The 24,708-nt window shown below is 42.6% G+C and overlaps 1 long non-coding RNA gene across 1 annotated transcript in view; it reads left to right on the top strand.

Moving 5' to 3' along the window:
* Positions 1-21,196, top strand: part of LOC133759920 (uncharacterized) — a 41,835-nt gene extending 20,639 nt beyond the window's left edge. Inside the window, exons 4-5 of the long non-coding RNA XR_009865935.1 lie at positions 19,269-19,384; positions 21,147-21,196. This is a non-coding gene — a long non-coding RNA (uncharacterized LOC133759920). The remainder of the gene's footprint in view (positions 1-19,268; positions 19,385-21,146) is intronic.
* Positions 21,197-24,708: the final 3,512 nt, after the last annotated feature.

Genomic DNA, 24,708 nt, shown 5'->3' with positions numbered 1-24,708 from the left:
ATCCAAACAAGTCTCTAAGGATGTTGTGTCGCAGACCTGTTCAAGGCTGAAACCATGTATGTTCAGTCTGTATTTAACATTAATATGTAGGAAAAAGGGAAAAGAAATTCTTTCTTTCTGGCCAGGAAGAGGGGCAACCGGGACAGAATCCAGCGCCCCAACCGGGACTAGAACCTGGTGTGCCGGCGCCGCAAGGCAGAGGATTAGCCTGTTAAGCCACGGCGCCGGCCAGGGGAAAGAAATTCTCATTCATCAGTCTTTGACCCTCAGCACCTGCCCCAGTGAGTTCATTTACTCTGCTGTCTTCCACTAACCCCTAAATCTAGAATTCTAACTATGACCTCTTATAATCTTTAGCCTCACATCTTTTGTTACTATGTGGGTGGCAGGGGCCCAAGCACTTGGGCCATTCTCCACTGCTTTCCCAGGCACATTAGCAGGGAGCTGGATTGGAAGAGGAGTAGCCGGGACACAAACCAGCACCCATATGGGTTGCCAGTGTTGCAAGTAGAGGCTTAGCTTACTATGCCACAGCACTGGCCCCCCCAACCTCCCAATTAAGTGATTTTTTAAGTTCTGTCTCTCTATTCCTTCTTCACCTTACCGATGTCAATTGCCAAGTCTTTTCTATTTATTTCAGAGACTTATAGCATCTCCTGGTAAGTAAGCTTTCCTTTCTGTTGACAAAACTAACATTAAATTCTTCTATGAGTTCTCTCTGGTGTATTTTTCTTTCTTTCTTTTTTTTTTTTTTTTTTTTTGACAGGCAGAGTGGATAGTGAGAGAGAGAGACAGAGAGAAAGGTCTTCCTTTTTTGCCGCTGGTTCACCCTCCAATGGCCGCTGCAGACGGCGCATCTTGCTGATCCGAAGCCAGGAGCCAGGTGCCTCTCTTAGTCTCCCTTGCGGGTGCAGGGCCCAAGGACTTGGGCCATCCTCCACTGCCTTCCCGGGACATAGCAGAGAGCTGGCCAGGAAGAGGGGCAACCGGGATAGAATCCGGCGCCCCAACCGGGACTAGAACCCGGTGTGCCGGCGCCGCAAGGCGGAGGATTAGCTTGTTAAGCCACGGCGCCGGCCTCCGGTGTATTTTTCATAGCTGATTTTCTTTTTTCAATTATTTGAGGCTAGCAGGTGTGCCTGAGTGTCTAGGTATCTTCTGTTTTTCTCTTCACTACAAAAAATCTTGCAGCACAGTCCACCTCTCAGGCAATGTGATCTCTGAATTGAAATTGTCTCTTAGCCTTTGAAATCCTTTGTTTCCAGCTCGTGCCTTCTGAATTACCAGAAAAATTAGTCATGGTCTCAGAAATGAATCATTCTCTCCTCACAGTTCTCCATCCCCTAAGCCTAAGTTTGGTCTCCTCTTAAAGTGGGACATAACAGACTACTGAGATATGCTAAAGTTCACATAGGGCCCTGTTGACCAACCAGTTAATCTCATTTGGCACTTAACATGAATAACGAAATTATTTGCATGTTTAGTGATGGCAGCTGGCCTCCCATTCCAAGCTTTACCATAAGAATATTTTCTTTGAAGTTACACTTTTTACATCTGCTGCTACTGCATATAATGGATGAAGTCCACATGTGTGACACATTCATGAATATAATCTAAATAAATATAATCAAATTACATGCATTAATCTGCATTTTTCAGTCTTTTTCCTTCCATTCTATAAGGCATACAAAGCTGTGTGTGTGTGTGTGTGTATGAGAGAGAGAGAGAGAGAGAAAGAGAGGATGATGTTGTCATTGAAGAGACCTTAAACTTCCTCTGCAAAAGAGTCCTGCTGGGCCGGCGCTGCGGCTCACTTGGCTAATCCTCAGCCTGCGGCACCAGCACACTGGGTTCTAGTCCCGGTTGGGGCGCCGGATTCTGTCCCGGTTGCCCCTCTTCCAGGCCAGCTCTCTGCTATGGCCCGGGAGTGCAGTGGAGGATGGCCCAAGTCCTTGGACCCTGCACTCGCATGGGAGACCAGGAGGAAGCACCTGGCTCCTGGCTTCGGATTGGTGCAGCGAGCTGGCCATAGCGGCCACTTGGGGGGTGAACCAATGGAAAAGGAAGACCTTTCTCTCTATCTGTCTCTCTCTCTCTCTAACTCTGCCTGTAAAAAAAAAAAAAAAAAAAAAAAAAAAAGTGCTGTGCCAAAATACACTTTAAAAAAAGAGCCCTGCTAAGAAACTTTAGGAACACATCTGTTTCTAGTAAAATGACATGAAATATACCTCATATCCTTCACAACATAGTAGAGCATTGTCCCATGACCTTGAATTTCAGGACATTCCATTGGTGAGTCTCCTTGTTGTCCCTGTAAGCTATAGAAGAAGGTAGAGATTAGACTTTTCACTAGAGCTCACAGGAATGCATTTAAATAGATGTTCTCTCTCTCTTTTGATCATATACTAGATTCTCAAAGCTTACAAGGGGTAATAGGTTATGGGTATGAGTAAAGTGCATAAGAAAAAACATCTTGAGCTCAAGGGTAAATGGCAGTCTGCTCTGAGCTCAATGTCTGGGAGATATTAAGGAATGATAAGGCCTGCAAAAAAGTGGTAGAGTCTTACTATGGTCTGAATGTTTGCCTCCCGCTCTCAGATTCATGTGTTGAAATCTTAACCCCCATGGTGATGGTAAAAGGAGGGATGGCCTTTGGGAGGTGATTATGTCATGAAGCTGGCACCTTCATGGGTCAGATTTGTGCCCTTATAAAAGTCCCTCCACCTTCCACCATGTGAGACTGTCTATGAAATTTAAGGCTGGCCTTCATCAGACACCAAGTCTGTTGGGTCCTTGATTTTAAACTTCCCAGTTTCCAGAACTGAAAAATGAAGTTCTTTTGTTTATGTCACCCAGTTTATGGTATTTTGTTTCAGTAGCCTGAAAATACCAAGCTAAGCCTCTTTTTAAAAGTGCAGTTGCTACATGATGAAGTCATATGCTAATGAGGGCAGAGCAGAATGATGGGAGAAATCTGGATCCCTGATGATCATGGAGCCACCATACCAAACCAGAACTGGCTACCTTTGCACAAAACTGATTAATTCCAGAAAAGTGATGGTTTCTGGCATATGAGACCCAGATATCAGCAAGGCTTTCTCCATCCCTCAAACCTTGCTTGTTCCAGCATATTAGCTTCCATCTCTCCTGAGTGGGTTCTCTCCACCTGGTGGGAAATGGGTGCCCAGCAGTTTCTCATTTGGCACTTAACATGAGTAAGAAAAACATCTGCAGGCTTCGGTCTCCATGCTTGGAGCTTGTGACCCAAAAGCCATACAGATACTCTTCTCTCTCATATCACAAGCAGAAAAGTTTAAGGAGGCTTTTGATTGGTCTGGGACAGTACCTGCCTATCTATGAACCAATGTGATTAGTCCTTTCAGACCAATAGAATTGGGGAATAATTGCCTGAAGAAATTAGGAGGAGGTAGAAAAAACAATACTTACCACAGACCATTACATCCTCTGTATTTTAATCTTCTTCTGTATTGTAGAAAAACAATACTTCCCACAGCCCATTGTATCTTCTACATTGTAATTTTCTGCTGTATTGTAGTTTTCTGTCTCTTCCACTGCTTTGTAAGGTTCTTGAGGACAAATACTATACCTTGTTATTTTGGTAACTACCCAGCCAAGAACAGAATCTGGCCTATAGTTGACCTTCAGCAAATATTTGCTGAAATTTAAAAAAGTGAATAAATAAATCCAGGTGAATAATCTCCTTTTAAAATTTTAATCTATTTTATTTATTTGAAAGAAAGAGAGACAAAGCAGAGATTTTTCCATCTCCCAGTTCTCTTACCAGATGCTTGCACAGCCATGGTCAAGCCAGGCTGAAACCAGGACCTTGGAACTCGATTTGGGTCTCCCAGATGGATGGCAGTGACCCAGCTACTTGAGCCATCACCTACTGCCTTCCAGGGTATGCATTAGCAGGAAGCTGGATTAGAAGTGAAACCAGGATTTGAACCCCAAGCACTCTGATGTGGGATGTGGACACCTTAACCACTGTGCTAAATGTCTGCCCCTGAGAAATAATTCCAACAAGAATGAGTTAGGAAGCCATGACAAATCTCTAAACAATAGGTGAAAAATAACAGCGATAAATAATGGAATTATGACTGCTAAGCTTGCTTGAGGTTTGGAAATTTAATTTTTTGGTGGAGGCAGGAACTTATGCAATGTGATCAGTTCATACTGAATAAATATCTAATTGACATTAAAAACTTATATGCATAAGCAAGCAAATAATTTTTGGCAGGAAGTTCCTGAAAAGGCATCTATCAACTTTTGTTTAATTTTTTAAATTTTTTAAAAAAATTCATGTTTGAAAATATGATTCAAGAGGAGAGAAATGTTGACCATTACAAGAGAAATAAGTTTGATACAATTGATAACATTTAATTTTAGACTCAGAATATCTGAAGAAATACAAAATTATCTTATAGTGAAGTCTCAGTTTTATCAACCCCTTCCCAAAAATGAGTTTGGATAGACAACATAATTTCATAAGAGAATTGTGCCAAGAAAAGATAAAAATAAAAGCTAACTTCGCTGAGTTTCAGAATCGGCTTGTTTGGGAAACAGAAGGGAGCTGGTGTGGGAGGAAGGCTTTGTGGTGAGTATTGCTGCATTTAGGTGTAGGGTGCATAAGAGAACAAGAAACATTCAGTGGAGAACCAGCCACAGGTCAGTTTTGGGGAAAGAAGCCAGACAGGTGCAATCAGTGTTAACATTAAGAAAAAAATTTTTTTTCATAAGATAAGCAGAAATAGTGTTGTAAAAGGATAAAGGTGAAAACATTGAAAGCTTTACTTTACAGAGATCCATTTTATGCAAAATTTTAAGTAATATCACTATGATACATAGAATATCCCTGCATTTGCCTAACTAGTTTACTTTGTGACTCAGTTCTTGAGTATTTGGTTTATTTCAAAGATGAACAATGTTGGGGTGTATTGTGCTTATTTATATCCTCTATGTTTTCCAGATCCTATGTGATGTTAGAGGACAAATGTATCATATTGTATTCATCTTAATATTTGCAGTACACAACCCACAGTTGACACTTATTGAATGAATAAATATCTTAACTTCTATAGTGCTTTACAATTTTCAAAGTAATTCCATGTGCGTGATTTCGTATAATCCCATAATAGCCCTTTGAGGTGTTTATACTATGCTTTTCAGATGAAAAAAATAGATTCAAGAGAGAAAAATCACTTCCCAAGTCACAAAGATTTTGAATCCAAACATTCTTCCTTCTGGTTTAATTTAGGCTAGCCATCATGTCTCTTTTCAATGAGTAAAGTTTATCATTAAATTCTTGGAATTCTATCGGTGGGTATTGGCATTATGGCATAATGAGTAAAGCCACCACCTGAAATGCTGGTATCCCATATGGGCACCCGTTTGCATCCCAGTTGCTTCACTTCTGATCCAGTTCCCTGCTAACGGCCTAGGAAAGGCAGAGGAAGATGGCCCAAGCGTTTAGGTACCTGCCACACATGTGGGAGATCCAGATGAAGCCCTTGGCTCCTGGCTTTAGCCTGTCCCAGCCCTGGCTGTTGTATCCATTTGGAGAGTGAACCAGCAGATGGAAGACCTCTCTCTCTGTCTCTCCCACTGTTACGCCAACTGTCAAAATAAATAAATAAATCTCTTTTAAAAAAATGTGTCTGTGAAATACATGGAATCTGTTCTCTCTATATTAATAAAAAATAAAATGTGAAAAAAGAGAAAGTAGAAAAAAGTAAGAGATCTTCCAGTTACTGATTCACTCCACAAATGGCCACAACAACCAGGCCAAAACTAGAGCTGGGAACTCTGTCCTGATTTCCATCAGAGTGGCAGGGACCATCCTCTGCTGTTTTCTCAGGTGCATCATTGGGAAGCTGCCTCAGAGGCTGAGTAACTGATCCTGATAGTGGTTGCTGTTGGTGTATGCAGTGGCTTAATCTGCTGCACCACTTCAGCCCATTTGCTTTGTTTTTAACATTAGTCTTTTTCCTTATTAAGCATGGATTGAAAGCAGATAAATTTATTTGTCATAAAGTGAAAAAGCAATTTCTAGATTTTGACTCAAATTATTAACTTTAAAAGCATAATAAATCTTATGACACATGGATATTTTGATAGCAAAATTCACATATGCAAAATTTTGACTACTTTTTACCCTTCCTTTTATTAGCTCCTTCAAAAGAAATTCACAAACTTCAACGTGTATAAGAAACAGTTGGAATTGCTTCTAATTTTTTTATTCACTTAATTTGTTTGAAAGGCAGAGAGAGAGAGAGAGAGTGAAAGAAAGATAGAGAGAGAGAGAGAGAGAGAGAGAGAGAGAGAGATCTCCTATCTACCACTTCACTTCCCAAATGCCTGCAATACCCAGAGTTGAGCTGAAGCCAGGGGCTGATAACTCAGTCTAGATCTCCCATGTGGGTAGCAGGGATCCAAGTACTTGAGCTGCCTAACAGTGTAAACATTAGCAGGAAGCTAGAATCAGTAGCGGAGTCAGGATTTGGACACAAGCACTCTGATATGGTATATAGGCATCCCAAGTAGTGCCTTAACTACTGCTCCAAATTCCCACTCCTGGAGCTGCTTTTTAAACTTGACATTCCTTTGTAATCATAACCTCTACTCTACCACCAATGGCTCTACTCCCAACCTGTGTGTACTGATGGTCCTCTTCCCCACTTAATGCTATATAATTGTTCAAACCTGGTAAATGCCACTCTTAGGATCATTGGTTACTATCCTCACCCTGTCTTATATGACCTTGTCTAAATATGATCAGAGTCGGGGAACTTGGAAGGCTTCCATAGCCTTGGCAACTCATGACGACAGCCTAGGGTGGTTACTGGCGCCATAAACTAGAGTGTCAATTTGTTGGGTCAACAACAGGAGTCACTGTGCACTTGCTCCTCGTGTGGGATCTCTGTCCTTAATGTGCTGTACATTGTGATTTAATGCTATAACTAGTACTCCAACAGTATGTTTCACTTTGTGTTTCTATGTGGGTGCAAACTGTTGAAATCTTTATACTAAATTGATCTTCTGTATATAAAGAGAATTGAAAATGAATCTTGATGTGAATGGAAGGGGAGAGGGAGCAGGAGAGGGGAGGGTTGCAGGTGGGAGGGGGAAGCCATTGTAATCCATAAGCTGTACATTGGAAATTTATATTCATTAAATAAAAGTTAAAATAATTTTAAAAAAAATTTTACATTCCTCAGTTTCCCTCGAGACCACTGAATCAATGTCTCTGATGCCTAGGCATCATTGTTCTAGTCAGCTCATGTGTTGCTCTTTCACATGTGGGCTTAAGCAGTAGAGCCTTGAGTGTTGCCATTCTTCATTATTCTGTCACTTAGTCTATTTTTCAACACTCAGAAGTGGGAGTGTGGAGAACACATCCCTATACAATCACTGTATTGCTACAGTCATCAATAGGCTGTGATGTCTGACTTGGGTGTTTTGGGTTGGAAAGTGGTTAGGAATTAATTTCCCACATTTGAGTTGTCTCATCACCTCCCATTAATTGTGTTACTAATTACAGGTATATGTATAAGCTGCCCAAATCTTTGTCCTGATAACATGATGTTTCTAATGAACAACTGAGTATTTCTCCCTCAAACCTCATGTATCTTTAGCGAAGCTCATTATTCTTACATTCCCTAAATCTGCTTTTCCTTTTATATTATCTAGTTCACTTAAAGCTATTTAACATTACATAATGGCCTTCTTTGTCTCTTTTAACAGTTTTTGTCTTAAAGCCCATTTTGTCTAATATGAGTGTAGCTACTTCTTTAGAATTCTGTTTGCCTGGAATATCTTTCTCCATTCCTTCACTTTTCTTTTCTTTCCTTTTCTTTCCTTTTTCTTTTCTTTTTTGACAGGCAGCGTAGACAGTGAGAGAGAGACAGAGAGAAAGGTCTTCCCTTTCCATTGGTTCACCCCCAATGGCCACTGCGGCAGGCGCACTGCGGCCGGCGTGCTGCACTGATCTGAAGCCGGGAGCCAGGTGCTTCCTCCTGGTCTCCCATGTGGGTGCAGGACCCAAGCACTTGGACCATCCTCCATTGCACTCCTGGGCCACAGCAGAGAGCTGGCCTGGAAGAGGAGCAACTGGGACAGAATCCAGTGCCCGTACTGAGACTAGAACCCGGTGTGCTGGCGCCGCAGGTGGAGGATTAGCCTATTGAGCCATGGCACTGGCCTCTTTACTTTCAGCTTGTGTGTATTTTTAGTGGTAAAGTATGTTTCTTGTAGGCAGCTTATAGATGGGTCTTGATTTTTTGTCCATTCAGCAAGTCTGTTTCTTTTAATTAGAGAATTTAGTCCATTTACATTAAAGGCTGTTATTGATAAGTAATGATTTGGTCTAGTTATTTTTCCGTATTCCTGTTGTTTATTTTGAATCTCCTTTGTTCTTTACATTTCTTCATGGTGCTGATTACCCTACACTCTGCCTCTGGGTGTAGTGCATCCTCAGTATCATTTGTAAGGCCGGCTGAGTGGTGACAAATTCTTTCAATTTTTGCTTGTCTTGAAAGGTCTTTATTTCACCTTTGTTTTTTTCTTTTAGGACTATATCCATTTCTGTATCTTCTCTTGGCCTGTAGGGTTTCTGTTGATAAATCTGCTGTCAATATTATGGGAATTCCTTTAGAGTTGTTCTGGCATTTTTCTCTTGCAAATGTTAGGATATTCTCTTTATGCTATTTTGAAAATTTGACAACACTGTGTCATGGTGAGGATCTTTTTAGATTATGCCTATTTGGGGTTCTATGTGCTTCCTGTATTAGGATGTCCACATCTTTCACCAAATTGGAGAAATTTTCTGCTGTTTTATCAGTGAATAAGTTTTCTAAGCCATTCTTTTTTTTTTTTCCATACTCTCAGGATCTCCTAAGGCTAAGATTTCTTAAGATCTATATCCCATAGATCCTGAACACTGTTTTTGGTGTAATTTTTCTTTTCTTTTTTGTCTTTGATATTCAAAAGATCTGTCTTCTAAATCAGATGTTCTTTTTTCTGCTTCACTGAGTCTGTTGTTAAGGCTTTCAACTGTATTTTCTTATGATGTATTTATTTATTTGAAAGTCAGAGCTATAGAGGGAAAGGGAGAGACAGAGAGATGAGAGAGGAAGAAGTGAAAGAGAGAGAGAGAGAGGGAGAGAGAGAGAATCTTCTATCCACTGGTTCACTCCCAAGATGACCAGAAAAACCGGGTCTGGGCTAGGCTGAAGCCAGGGGCCAGGAGATTCTTCCTGTCCTTTTATGTTGTGGGGATATGGGTCCAACACTTAGATCATCTTTTGCTGTTTTCCCAGGCCATTATCAGGGAACTGGATTGGAAGTGGAGCAGCCAGGACACAAACTGGTGCTCATGTGAGATGCTGCATCACAAGTGGCGACTTTACCTGCTATACCACAATGCAGGTTCCTCGACTGTATTTTTTATTTAACTTATTGAATACATTATTTCTTATATTTCTGTTTTTTTCAATATCTATCTCTTTGCAGAATTTCTTGTCCATGTCATGTACTGATTTTCTTATTTAACTGTTTTTCTGTATTTTTGAGTAAACTTACACTCATTTTTTAAAAAGATTTATTTATTTATTTGAAAGTCAGAATTACACAGAGAGAGAAGGAGAGGCAGAGAGAGAGAGGTCTTCCATCTGCTGGTTCATTCCCCAATTGGCCACAACGGCCCGATCTGTGCCGATCCGAAGTCAGGAGCTTCTTCTGGGTCTCCCACATGGTTGCAGGAGCCCAAGGACTTGGGCCATCTACTGCTATCCCAGACCATAGCAGAGAGCCGGATTGGAAGTAGAGCAGCTGAGACTCGAACCGGTGCCCATATGGGATGCCGGTACTGCAGGAGGCGACTTTACCCACTTCTCCACAGCGCCAACCCCACACTCATTCTTTTGAATTCTTTCTCAGACATTTTGTTAATCTCCCCTTCTGCACAATCCAATATCAATGCACTATTGTGTTCCCTTGAGAGAGTCATATTGCCTTCCTTGTTCATGTTTCTTGTGTTTCTATGCTGATTTCTGTGCATCTGAGTGACCTCTTGTTACTATCTCCTCCGGAGGATGAGTTTTTCAGTTTTTGTTAATTGAAGGCTTCTTTCCTGGCAATATGCCTCTGGGGCTTGGTGGAATGCCTAAGGTTTATATTTGAGTTCTAGGGGTATGTGCTGGGTGGGGCCACTGTTTGTGGGTGGGGCAAGAGTCCAGAGTGACACCCAAGATGGGCATGGTGGAGCCCTTCTGATTACAGTCAATGAGGGAAGGGGATGTTGGAGCCAGCTAGTGGTTCACAGTCCCAGCCCTTCTCTGGGCCAGGGTGAACCAGCTGATTCACAGCCTAGAGTGAGCTCCCAATGGCAGCTCACTTCACCCACCCAGGCACGTGCACCACCCAGAGCATCAACCCAGTCCATAGTGTGTTCCCTGACCCCCCCCCCCCCCCCATAGATCTGCTCCTAGTTTCCAGGGAGCTCTGAGTCTCCAAAGTCAGAATGGACAGGAAGCCAGCTGCATCCCACAACCTTTTCAACTCTGTTGCCTGTGCCCAGGACTCCTACAATCACAGGGCACTGGGGAGTCCACTCTCTGGCCTCCAAGTTGCCCAGCCTGGCTCTGGTGGTCTCCAGCAGCAGCAGGACTGCCTGCCGCTCCCTGAATCAGAACATCAGCTGCGACTTCACCACAGTAAATTGAATCTGGGGCTTTTGGTGGGGAGAGAGGACAGGGGCAGCATGGCCTCCGTTGACAGAGCAAAGTAGTCACCCAGATCCCAGCCAGCTCCCCAGGCTGTATTGAAACCAGCTGGGACCATGGAATTCTCCCTCTGTCAAAGCTGCCAGTTGCAACCTTTGTCCACCGTACCCTGAAAAGATGGCACTTCTCAGCTGGGAGACAGCTGCGTAGATGCAGGAGTGGTTTGTGGCACAGCCAGTGACGATATGTCTGTCCTCTCCTCACTGCCCCTTGGATCTCTGTCCTGTCCATTCTTTATTGCACAGTTCTATTAATCAGTCCCTTGGGAATGTGATCCTTCCTTTGTTTTTCTGGTATTTTTCTTTTTTAAAAAAGATTTATTTATTTTATTTGAAAGTCAGAGTTACTGGCTGGCGCCGCGGCTCAGAAGGCTAATCTTCCGACTGCGACGCCGGCACACCGGGTTCTAGTCCTGGTCGGGGCGCCGGATTCTGTCCCGGTTGCCCCTCTTCCAGGCCAGCTCTCTGCTATGTCCCGGGAAGGCAGTGGAGGATGGCCCAAGTGCTTGGGTCGTGCACCTGCATGGGAGACCAGGAGAAGCACCTGGCTCCTGGTTTTGGAACAGCGTGGTGCGCTGGCCACAGCGGCCATTGGAGGGTGAACCAACAGAAAAGGAAGACTTTTCTCTCTGTCTCTCTCTCACTGTCCACTCTGCCTGTCAAAAAAGAAAGAAAGAAAGAAAGAAAGAAAGAAAGAAAGAAAGAAAGAAAGAAAAAAAGAAGGAAAGTCAGAGTTACAGAGAGAGAGAGAGAGGCAGAAGGAGAGAGAGATCTTCCACCCGCTAGTTTATTCCCTGCAATGGCCAGGGCTGGGCCAAGCTGAAGCCAGGAGCCAGGAGCTTCAGCCAGTTCTCCCACATGAATGGCAGGATCCATATTCTGCTGCTTTTCCCAGGCCAGGCCATTAGCAGGGAGTTGGATCAGAAGTGGAGCAGCCAGGTCACAAACCAGTGCCCAAATGGGGTACTTGTGTCACAGGCAGCAACTTTACTTGCTATACACAATGCCGGTTTAATGTGGTTTCTAACTATTCAGCCACCTTGGATGCACTGGAGTCCATCTTTAACATTGCCATGCGAAGAAAATTTCTGAAATGCAAATCAGATATTGCCACTCCTTCTCCTATAAAGTTCAATTCATTTCCATGGTTTACAGGCTCTTTGTGTTCTGGTTTAACTTTGCAAGGGCAGTTCCAGGGGCCATGTCTCAAATAATCCCATATATATCATCAAATAAAAAGTACACTTTTTTTTTAAACAGAATGGAAATAATTCTTTAGGCTCTGCTGTAATCCTTAGCCTGGTTCTCATCTTTCCTAACCCATTCGTAATATTGTCTCTTAGAGATTATGCTAACCTTAAACTCACGTTTCTTGGTTCCAGACCTCTTTAAGTAAATTTATCTCTTTATGCCAGCTTCAGTTTGAAAATCTTAGCGGCTCAGTTCTCATTTTCTGAAGTCTCTTCCTAACCTATTTCTAACCTAGCTTAGCTAAGAGATATATTTGTATTTGACCCAACAAGATCCTACCTTACTTTCAAGTACATTCTTCTATCTATACTTTATGAGACACAGCAGGCTCTAAAGAATAGCCCTAGAGGGTTGCTGGATTTAAACACCCCGTCTCCCTCTCCCACTAAGCACTGTGAAACAAGTGTTCTACTCTTTCCCAGCTACTCACTAGCTAGGTTATAAAATCCTTTTGTTTGCATTTGAGAGTAAGATGAATTATTTACCTTCTTGGCCGTGAGTAGTGTATGTACCACCATCTTTAAAAACAGCCTGAGATCACTTAAGTTGTCAGTATTCTTAGAATCTAGCAGTACATTTGAAAAATTAATAAATTATACTCAGAATAGGAAATTTGACAACCTCATATGTAGCTTCCTTTTAATGATTAATAAAACTGCTGCTCCAAAGTATTGCCATTGATGGCATGACTTCATACTAACATCGAATACACAAGGAAGCTTGACACTATCCTACTTTTATTTCTTTTTACAGATTTATTTTATTTGTTTGAAATACAGAGTGAAAAAGAGAGAAATACAGAGAGATCTTCCATTCTTTGGTTCACTCCCCAAATGGCTGTAACAGCTGGAGCTGGTGCTGGGCCTGGTCAAAACCTGGAACTCCATTCTGGTTTTCAACATCAGTGGCAGGGTCCCAAGCCCTTGGGCCATCTTCTGCTTCCTTCTTAGCTGCATTAGCAGGGAACTGGGTTGGAAGCAGAGAAGGCAGGACTCAAACCAGCTCTCTGATATAGGATGCCGGCATCACCAGTGGTGGCTTATCTTGCTGTGCCCACTGTTAGCCTCTTAATTTTATGTTTGATAACCTGCTCTATTGTGTTGTTTTGTGTCATTCTTACCACCATCCAATGTGGTAACCTTTTTTATTTATTTATTTTTTATTTTTTTATTGTTTGTGACAGGCAGAGTTAGACAGTGAGAGAGAGACAGAGAAAAAGGTCTTCCTTTTTCCGTTGGTTCACCCCCCAAGTGGCCACTTAGGCCGGCGTGCTGCGGCTGGTGCACGGCGCTGATCTGAAGCCAGGAGCCAGGTGCTTCCTCCTGGTCTCCATGCAGGTGCAGGGCCCAAGCACTTGGGCCATCCTCTACTGCCTTCCCGGGCCACAGCAGAGAGCTGGACTGGAAGAGGAACAACCGGGACAGAATCCGGCGCCCCAACCGGGACTAGAATCTGGGTGCCGGCACCACAGGCAGAGGATTAGCCTAGTGAGCCGAGGTGCTGGCCAATGTTTCTAGCACTAATTATTCAAGTTCATTTTGAGGGGTTTTTTTTTTTTTTTTGCATTTTTAATTTAGGTTCATTTTTATTTAAGTTTAATGTTAACTCCATGCAGTTGTTTCAGTAAGAACAATATAGATTCTATATCTGTGGCTCCACTCAGATATCCAGTAGTACAAATTAGCTTCAAGTTACAGATACTGAACAAAATAGGTTGAGTGAGTGAAGGAGGGAAGGAGGGAGAGGGCAGGGGACAGGAAAGGAGAAGAAACAAAGAATTGAACATGCACGGAGGCTTTTCCATACTGCCTTCAATGCTAACCCGCTTTAGAGGGAGAGTAAAAGCAGGCAAGAATGAGCAGCCACGGATCGTTGAACTGTTACCAGCACCATGCTTGTCAGCAACACTTCAGCAGAGTTTCAGACGCTCTTACAGCAAAACCATTAGAGCAAACTCCCCCAGACAATCTTTAACCACCACAAGCTAACACCCAATAGCTTTAAACATTGGTATAAAGCCGATTTAAACAATTAGAAAAAGGATCCCACGTTTGCCTCTGTTGTGTGCTTAACCTCTCAGATGCCTTACCCAGAAGTCTAATGATTTTCAAATGTAATTTCCATTTCTAATGGTGGCCTCCCCACATCTGAGACAATGTGGTAACACTGAAAAGGCATCTGTGCAGTCCTGTTAGTGTCTTAAAGAATCTAAAAGCTGGGACCAGTACAGTCCACAGACTGTAAGAACTTTTGAAAGCTATGAAAGAACAAACAAAAACAACAGAATTTAGGAATCTAAATTCTGAGACCAAATGTAAAAGTCAGATTTTGCAGTTCTTGGTGACAGTGGGGAATTTCCAAGGGGTGGGATGGGGTTTCCCTGATTGGCTTTTAGGTCTTACTGATTTCCTTTGTTTCTCTCTTTCTCTCTTTCACTTAAAAGAGTTACAGAGAGGCAGAGGCAGAGAGAGGTCTTCCATCCGCTGGTTCACTCTCCAGATGGCTGCAATGGCCGAAGCTGCGCGATCTGGAGCCAGGAGCCAGGGGCTTCTTCTGGGTCTCCCATGTGAGTGCAGGGACCCAAGCACTTGGGCCATATTCTGCTGTTTTCTCAGGCACATTAGCAGGGAGCTGAATTGGAAGTGGAGCAGCTGGGACTCGAACTGGCACCCATATGGGATGCCAGTGCTACAGGAGGAGGCAATTTTACCTGCTAGGCCACCCACAGCGCCAGCCCAGACTGACATAAACTAATGTTGTTGTACTTTGAATATTCTATTCAGAGACAGGGAGATAATCTCAGAGAAAATTTCCATATACAATTATTTGAATTTAAATTTTTAAATTTATATTTATTTGAAAGTTGGCACAGGGAGAAGGGGATATCTGTCTATCTGTCTGTCTGTCTATCTATCTATCTATCTATCTATCTACTGAGAGATTTTTCATCTGCTGGTTTACTCCCTAGATGCCCGCAACAGCCAGGACTGAGCTGGGCCAGGTCAAAACCAGGAGCCAGGAACTCCATCCTGGTTTCCTCATGAGTATCAAGTACCCAAGCATTTGGGCCATCATCTGCTGCTTCTCAGGCTCCTTGACAGGAAGTTGGATTAGAAGTGAGTAGCTGAGGCTCTATCTCACCCTCTGATCTGGAATATGGACATTCCAGTGGGTGGCTTAGCCTGTTGTGCCACAATGCCCATCCCCAAAGAGTCCTTTTTAAAGGAGATACAATTCTATAATACTTAAGAATGATGTCTGGCCTTTGTTTTAAACTTACCTGGGAATGAAAGGGATTGGGTGAGGTTTGAGATAGGGATGAAACAAGATTAGTATGAGTTAATGCATTTTGCAACTAGATGATGAGATTTGATTCTAAGTCCCCTCGATTCCAAACACTGCCAGTAGGAGAAAGCTGCAAACATCACCAATGACAGTACTGAATTTGTTGGTCTTATCTGAGCGAAGTAGTGATGTTCTTTTCTAGTTCTACCTGAGTATTTATCCTTAATGTAATTGCATTCATGATTTTGTACTATTTGTCTTAAAATAACACCTCTAAGTTGCATTTCAAGCATCATTAAAACCTCGACCCACCCTGGTACCCACCCCACTCACTTGGTCCCATTTTCATACTGAACTATGTTTGTCTTTCTGTAGCGAGTTTATGGAGCTTCCAGAAGGCCTTCTAGTTCCTCTCCTGACTTGAGAGGAAAGAGGGGTTCACTCTGGAAAGTTAGTTTGGGGTGTAAATCCCAGCAGATCCTGCTGATGTATGCCAGTGTTCTCTTGCTTTCCTTGTCTTATGGGGGCGGGGTAGGGGAAGGTACTGTGTTAGCATAGCTTTCATCTTTGCTCATCTTGAGTCTAAGCCACGTTGCTGGACATGAGAACTAGCTCCTTCATATGCTATGCACACCCACCCATCCACTAATGCCAGTTCTCTTAATGGTGGGGCACATGTCCTGCCAGCTCAATGAGATTTAGTGCCTCCTTTCCAAGTCTCCTCCTTAGTGGAGGCCAGCGGCATGTAGCGTTCAATCTCCAGCCTCCCATTAGTAGAGAGCCTAGCTACTATGTCTGCAGTTTGAGAGGACACAAGGGGCTCTCAGAAAACTGGTTGTCCATGGTGTTTCCTACTAGGACACAGGTGCATTCATACGTAGACGCTTTTTTTATTTTAATAATAATAATTATTTTTTTTTGACAGGCAGAGTGGACAGAGAGAGAGAGAGAGAGAGACAGAGAGAAAGGTCTACCTTTTTCTGTGGTTTGTCCCCTAAGTGGCCGCTTAGGCCGGCACGCTGCGGCAGGTGCACCGCGCTGATCCAAAGCCAGGAGCCAGGTGCTTCTCCTGGTCTCCCATGCAGGTGCAGGGCCCAAGCACTTGGGCCATCCTCCACTGCCTTCCCGGGCCACAGCAGAGAGCTGGCCTGGAAGAGGGGCAACCGGGACAGAATCCAGCGCCCTGACCGGGACTAGAACCCAGGGTGCCGGCACCGAAGGCAGAGGATTAACCTAGTAAGCCGCGGCACTGGTCAAGAATTATTTTTATTTATTTGAAAGACAGTTGCAGAGAGAGGACGAATGAGAGAGAGAGAGAGAGAGAGAGAGAGAGAGAGAGAGAGAGGTCTTCCATTCCGCTGGTTTACTCCCCAAATGACCACAACGGCCAAAGCTGAGCTGATCTGAAGCCAGGAGCCGGGAGCTTCTTCCAGGTCTCCCACATGGGTGCAGGGGCCCAAGCACTTGGGCCATCTAACACTGCTTTCCCAGGTCATAGCATAGAGTTGGATCAAAAGAGGAACAGCCAGGACTCTTAACTGGCACCCACGTGGGATGCTGGCACTGCAGGCTGGGGCATTAACCCACTCTGCCACAGCACCAGCCCCCACACATAGACTCCTGCAGTCTCTGAACTATATTATAACCATTGCTGGACTGTCCTCAATGCAAGTAGGCCTTGGGTATAGTAACTATTGTTTGAATTGAAAATTAAGAAAAGCAGTGAGAAATTTTCAGGTGTCCCTGGGAGGCTTATAGAAATATATATTTACATTCTGAAGTGCCCTGAAAAGTCTGGATATTTTAGAGTAGTCTTTCATTGTTTTAAATGTCTCAGGTTGCTGTACTCTTTGAATTCGTTAAGCTGCCTTTTCCATTTTGTCTGTTCCCTTGCTTTAGATTAGCCATGGTCATTTCTTTCTGTTATCTATGAGGCTGCCAGTTGTTTGTCTAGAAACAGAATTTTCATGTTATTCATAGCATAGGTAGTGGTCTTGAGAGTGAGAATGAAGGTAGGCTGTTTCGATAGAAATCACAGATCTCCTACATAAGAGCCATGTAACCTTGTACAAATGACTTCACCTTTCAGCTCTCTGGTCCCCCTTGTGTGTGAAATGTGGGATAATAGTGGTACCTACCTTGTGAGGCTGTCAGGAAGACTGAGTGAAATAAAAATGCTTAACAGGATGTGTCAACAATTGTAGGTATATGGGGCTTGTGTTTTCGTGTAGCAGGTTAAGCCACCATTTGCGAAGCTGGCATCTCTGATTAGAGCACTGGTTTAAGTCCCAGCTGCTTCCAGTCCAGCTTCCCTGCTAAGGTGCCTAGGAAGGCAGTGGATGATGGCCCAAGTACTTGGGCCCCTGCCACCCATGTGGCTCCTGGTTGTAGCCTGGCCCTGCCCTGGTTGTTTGTGATCTTTGGGTCATGAACCCGAAACAAACAAATAAATAAATAAATATCTTTAAAAGTAGTAAGTACTCAATAAATATTATTGTCATTTTCTCGTTTATTATTTTAAATTTGTTAAGGACTTGAAAACCAGTTAAAAATGCAATCTTATTAAACTCCAAACTAATAGAAAAAATTTTTTTAACTAAAATGCAGTTTAGTATATTAAAATAATTAAAAATAAGTACACAACTTGAAGCTCTTAAGCATAAGATTTCAACTGTGGATTCACCACTGTCATTGGCAGGCTAGAAGCAAGGGCAGCCTTATGCTATCATGTGTGATCTCTTCTGTATCTTCATCTGTAAGCCTGACCAACATGTTCCATTTTAGCATTCAGGAGTCTTCTTCAAAATGGTGTTCATTGTTGTTTCTACTTGAGTAGAGTAATTCCTCACAGCACTGGATGGTGATGGCGTCATTTTCTTGTTCTCTTTTATTCAAAATATTGGAAGACCTATAACATTCTAGGAACTGTTTGGGTCTGTTGAAGTTTGAGGGCCAATAAATTTACCTATCTTCTCTCTATCCAGTTGCGACTCAATTCTGAGAGACACAGAAGCCAGGCAGAGAGAAATAACATCTGTTGTATAACCGATGAAGTCTATGTTGAAGGATATTGCTTAAGTGTTTGCAGCAACATACAATACACATTCCCCTTCCAAGTTCTAAAAACCCAAACTAATAGAAAATTAAATGGTGTTTGAACACCTAACCAAAAGGCCTATTAGTGGACTGTTTAAGCATTAGTGCAGCTTTCTGTTTCAGGCAGGAAAAAGCTTTAAGGAGGCATCGTTCTGCTAAGAAAGGCTGATTACATGACCTGCTTCCTCTGATTAAAAGATTCTTGACTCTAATTGTTGAATTGGACACAGAATTTTCATGTTATTTATTCAAAAGTATTCTTTTAAAAATTATTATTTGAGTGGTGTAGCAGTGGGGGTGGGGGGACGGGGTGGGGGGTTTTGTTTTCGTCTACTGGTTCGCTTGCCAAACACCCACAATGGCTGAGCCAAAGCCTGGTTTCTCATGTGGGTTTCAGGGACAGAACTCCCTGAGCCACCAGCCACTGCTTCCCAGGTGTGCATTAGCAGGGAACCGGAATTGGGAGCTGGAGGGCACTCACCCCTGGGCACTTCCATATGGGATGTGAGTGTGTTTATTTCTAGGCCAGATGCACACTGCCCCCAAATATCCCTTACTTTAAATCTTTATGATGATGATACAAATGATTGAAATGCCTTACCCAGAAATATGCGCAGATAACCCATAAGTAGCTATATTAAATAGTCTCTCTAGTTCAGATGCTGATCATTAATGTCCTACACCCAGGAGTTGTTGAAGCCCCTTAGTAGTGGGTCAAGGAAGTGTCTCTTGCCTCATTCAGTTTAATTTCGTGTCTTTCATCAGCCTGGAGTTCCCTAGCTTCAGCAGCTTGGTCCAGTAATGCTAGCTCTCCTTTTCTGTTGCTCATCCACAGCAGACCCACGTAATACTCAAGCTGTCAGATATGATGGCCCGTGGACTCATTCTGAGACGATGACTTCAGGTGGACGTGAGTGCAGATTATGATACCCAGCACATAGTGGCCTCTCAGTAGGTATTTATTAAATAAACAAATGACTAGGGGTGGGTGTTTGGTGCAGTAGGTAAGATGCCATGTAGGATGCCCCCCTTCCGTATGTGGAGGCCTGGCTTCTCTGCTTCTGATCCAGCTTCCTGGTAACGTGCATCCCAGAAGGGAGAAGATATTGGCTTGAGTACTTGGGTGCCTGCTATCCACGTGGGAGACTCAACTGGCCTTCCAGTCACCTGGCCTCAGTCTGGCCCAGCTCTGACTGTTGCACACTCAAATGAAAATGAACATAAAATAAGAAAGGCCGGCGCCGTGGCTCAACAGGCTAATCCTCCGCCTTGTGGCGCTGGCACACCGGGTTCTAGTCCTGGTTGGGGCGTCGGATTCTATCCTGGTTGCCCCTCTTCCAGGCCAGCTCTCTGCTATGGCCCAGGAAGGCAGTGGAGGATGGTCCAAAGTGCTTGAGCCCTGCACCCGCATGGGAGACCAGGAGAAGCACCTGGCTCCTGGCTTCGGATCAGCTCGAAGCGCCAGCCGCAGTGCGCCGGCCGCAGCGGCCATTGGAGGGTGAACCAAAGGCAAAAAGGAAGACCTTTCTGTCTCTCTCTCTCACTATCCACTCTGCCTGTCAAAAAAAAAAAATAATAAAAATAATAATAATAAAATAAAATAAGAAAAAAGAATGGTTTTCAGTGGGAAGAGGATAACGCACATCTTCTAGAAAACCTTCCCCCAAACTTCACGGTAATCATTGACTCTAAACTCTGTGCTGTGTCACAACATTGGCCAGAACTTACATTGTTTGCTATACGCACAAATCTGAGGCCAAATATAAGCAAATTGTGAGACTTGTTCTGGTGGGTCAGAGGTGTTTTGTGCTTGGTTTGACTGGCAAGGTAACGTTGCTGAACTCTTATTTGTCTACCGTCAATCTTTTTTAGATTGCCTTTTTCTTACAAAGTCTTAAGTTTGCAAGCGTTAAAAGCACGAATAGTGCTGTTGTTTTTATTTTTTTTTTAATTAAAGATTATAATATGCTTTCAAACACTTCCTAAAGAAAAAAGGTACATTTAAGAAATAAGTGGCCTAAGTCAGGTATAACTTCAAAACAAGCTTAAAGGTTTGCCATGATTGAAAAAATGTAAAATTTAGTTGCTCCATCTAGTGGTGAACCGTTATATGGTTTTTGTGAAGACATTTTAGTTTTTCCTGTGGAAGATTTTAATCTGGTAAAGTATGAGAAGTGTTTAATATATTTATCATCCTATTTTAAATGAAGAGAAAATTATTCCACTTAAAAAGACAACATTACTATGTAATTAATCTAAATGGATTTAAGGATTTATCTGCAACCTGCTCAAATTTCAAATGATTATTTCATCCTCAGTCAGTCTAGAAATGAGCATCAACACTAATATCTATTCTAGACCTAATTTCTGTACAGCATCTCAAAAATATAAGAAAATTTAGGCCTGGCCTAAATTGGTAGGAGAGGAATGCTAGAGAGATCAGGGCTTCTGCAGCTAACAACGTGGGTTGTTTTTCAACCCAGTCCTTAATAAGTCCTGAAAAATCCTGAGCTGTGTACAAAACATCAACTTAGTAAAAATATATTTAGCAATCAAGATTATATGTTTACCTGAGTGTAATAAATGACTGTGGTTAACAATGGGCTCTCAGCCAGGCTACTTGGGTTCAAGTTCTAGAAAGTACTTATTAGTTGGTGACCTTCGTGTCTTGTTTTCTTCATCTATAAAATGAAAACAATACTACCTCTTTCAGAGTCGTGATGCTAAATTGTATACTGCATGGAAAGCACTCTAACAGTAAGTACTCAGTACGCTTTTGTTAGCGTCATTACTGACTTCGTTTTCATGTATTTGTGGATTTTTGGAGTGCTGATTTGATGTACAATTGAGTCGTGCCAAGTAGTCAGGTATCCGTTTGGCAAGTCATTAGGGTCTCTTTCTTCTCTGAGTTAGGTGTTTCTAATTCGGGAAGGACCACTCATGGCAATATCTTAAGTATAACAGCAACCCAGATCCCCTTCTGCAACACTACTGATAGGGCCAGTCATTGGCTTCCCAGACACAGCTTTCTTTCTGAGAATGACTCAGCTGGGAGGCAGGGAAGGTGTGTTTGCTCCTGCGCATACCCGAGATTTATTTCCTCTTTCCAATTTCAAATCATAGTTTGGCTTTAGTGCTTCAAGATAGCAAAGTTTGATAAGAATAAGTGGAAAAGCATATTTCATGAATCTACTTGCACACATATGCTAGGAGAACAGCCCACTGAGCCGACCACGTTGGGCTACAGTTTTCCTGGTCCTTGGAAGTGTATATATATGACAATAACTCCCCTTTCCAGGCTCTAACTGCAGATTTCCATAAACATACGTGAGAGTGCTTGAAAGCAGGAACCATGAAGCTGGAACGCCTGGTTTAAATTTTTGCTCCATCAATTACTGGTTAAAAAACATTGGACAGATTAGTGGCCTCTGTGAACCCTTGTTTATTCACTTGTAAAAGGGAAATAAGAGACCCTATCTCAACAGTTGTTCTGCAAATTAAATGAACTGGCGTGTATAAGCACTTTGAACAGGCCTGCAGTATAAAGTGCCATGAAAGGGTTCTTGTTGCTAAGTTATTGTATGTGAATTCCCATTATTCTGTGGAGCATGAAATGCTGTATCCAAATTCATCCTATCACAGGGAGAGACTTATTCTTTCACTTTTACCTTTTTGTGACGTTTTCCTATATTTTCCTTTCTCAGTTATGGACTTGAATTTTCTTTGCCACATTCTAGTCTCTTGCTTCCAGTTTTTCTTCTTAGATGATATCTATCATGCGGGCACCGCGGCTCAATAGGCTAATCCTCAGCCTTCGGTGCCGGCACCCCTGGGTTCTAGTCCTGGTCAGGACGCTGGATTCTGTCCCGGTTGCTTCTCTTCCTGTCCAGCTCTCTGCTGTGGCCCAGGAGTGCAGTGGAGGATGGCCCAAGTGCTTGGGCCCTGCACCTGCATGGGAGACCAGAAGAGGTACCTGGCTCCTGGCTTCGGATCAGCGCAGTGCGCCGGCCGCAGCGGCCATTGGGGGTGAACCAACGGAAAAGGAAGACCTTTCTCTATGTCTGTCTCTCACTGTCCACTCTGCCTGTCAAAAGACGATATCTATCATCCACTTAGGAAACTCTTTTTTCCTGAAAATACACTTTTCTCTAACTCTTTCATTTCTTACCTGGGAATTTCTCCAGAACATGAACTTGTTATTCTTTGTATGTTTCTGATGCTCTGCATGGAGATAGAAATACAATAGGTGCTTCAAAGACACATGTGCATAAAATAAAATTATCTCTTGAAATTTGCAGGGGCAGATTGGTTCCAGGCCTCTCTTTTGGTACTTAAATCTGTGGATGCTCCAGTCCTTTATATAAAATGACATAGCATTTGCATGTAACATGTGAATATCATCCTGCATACCTGACTCATGTCTGGATGACTTAGAAGGCCCAATACAACATAAAGGCTATGTAAACAATTGTTATACTGTGTTGGTTAGGGAATAATGATGGGCAAAAAAGGTTTAAAAGATGTTTAGTATAGTTGCAAATTCAAATTGATTTATTTGAAATATCTGAATTCTTAAAAAAAAGAAAATGAGATTATTATGTCAAAGGGAAATCTACACTTTCTTGTTCTTTGCAACATTATTCACAAAAGCTAAGACATGAAAACAACAAATGTGTTCATCAGTGCATAAATGGATTTAGTGTATCGTGTATATTCACAATGGAACACTACTCAGCCTTAAAGAAGAAGGAAATTCTATCATTTATGACAACAGGGACAACAAAAGTGTCTCTGGAAGACATTGTGTTAAATGAAACAAACCAGACACAGTGAGACAAATGCCACTTGATCTCACTCATCTGTGGAACCTAGAAAAAGTTGAACTTGTAAAAGTAGAGAGCAGAATGGTGGTTAACAATGTGTGGGGGGGTTGGCGAGATGTAGATCAAAGAATACAAAACCTCTGTGAGATAGGAGGAATAAGTCCAAGAGATCTATTGTGCAGTGTGTAGCAATCTATTGTATTCTGTGCAAAGGTGAGCTCTAAATATTTGTTACCAGCCTAGGGGCTGCATGGCCAGGATCAGAAGCCCAGGCTGATACATCGACAGAAAAGCTGTGCAGAATTTTTACTCTTGTTTTTGGTGCTAGATTTGATTGCAACCCTGGCCCTTGATAATTCCTATCATTTCCAAACTCAAGCAAGCACTTGACTTTAATTCCTCCCTGTCTCTTTAGGGTTCTTCAATATACATTTAAAATTTTAATTCTCTGTGAGGAAAGACAGCTGTGCATAGTAATTCATTCAGTGGGGTGAAACGCTGAGTAGAAATAATAGTCTTTTAGGAGGTAAAATGCAGTGGGGCTGGCATTGTGGTGCAGTGGATTAAGCTTCTATCTGCAATGCTGGCATCACTTTTGGGTGCCGTTTCAAGTCCTGGCTGCGCCACTTCCCATCCAGCTCCCTGATCTGGATGAAGCTCCTGGCTTCTGGTTGCAGCCATCTGTGGAATGAACCAGCGAATGGAAGATACTTTCTCTCTCTCTCTCTCTCCCCTCCCCCCATAGCTCTGACTTTCAAATAAATAAATAACCCTTTTTTTTTTCTTAAAGAGGCAAAAATGTAGCAAAAACTCCATTGAGAGAGAGAGAGAGAGAGAGAGAGAGAGAGAATGATCCTGATTCTAGCCACCAGCAGTTGACTTTCTTCTAATCTTCTTAATTCTCTAACTGCCAAGGCTAGACTCCAAGCTTTGAGAGGGCAAGGACCTTGTCTGTCTTGTCACAGCATTTTTCACAGGTTCTAGCAAATGGCCTTAATGCAAAGTAGGTGTTCAATAAATACGTGTTAATTAATTCTTGATGTTTCAAATTGGATGTCATCTTGGTACCCCAAATTTAGAATCTCCAAATGTGAATGTGTCTCTAAATCAGTTCCCTTCTGAGCATCCCTGTTTCTATAAGTGGCATTGTTATTTTCTCATTCACACAGGCTTGGAAGCTTCAAACTGTCTTTTCCCATCCTGTCAGTCACAAGATCCTGTTAATCCCTGTGAATAATGTCAACTTGAACCTCTCTGTCCTTACCACCCCTTATATCACCCCAGCTTAAGTCCCTCTGACTTCAGGCCACTGAGACTATTGCAATAGTTATAATAGGTTGCTTTACTCTTTTCCTCTAGTCTCGTGTATTCCCCTTCCTAATTTATTTTCCTTTTTACATAAAAAGAAGTTTTTTAAAAAATTATAAATTTTGTTTTATTTTCATGTTTTGA

This window comes from Lepus europaeus, chromosome 5 (assembly GCF_033115175.1).
Source record: "Lepus europaeus isolate LE1 chromosome 5, mLepTim1.pri, whole genome shotgun sequence".
NCBI lineage: Eukaryota > Metazoa > Chordata > Mammalia > Lagomorpha > Leporidae > Lepus > Lepus europaeus.
This window is presented reverse-complemented; position numbering and strand designations above follow the sequence as displayed.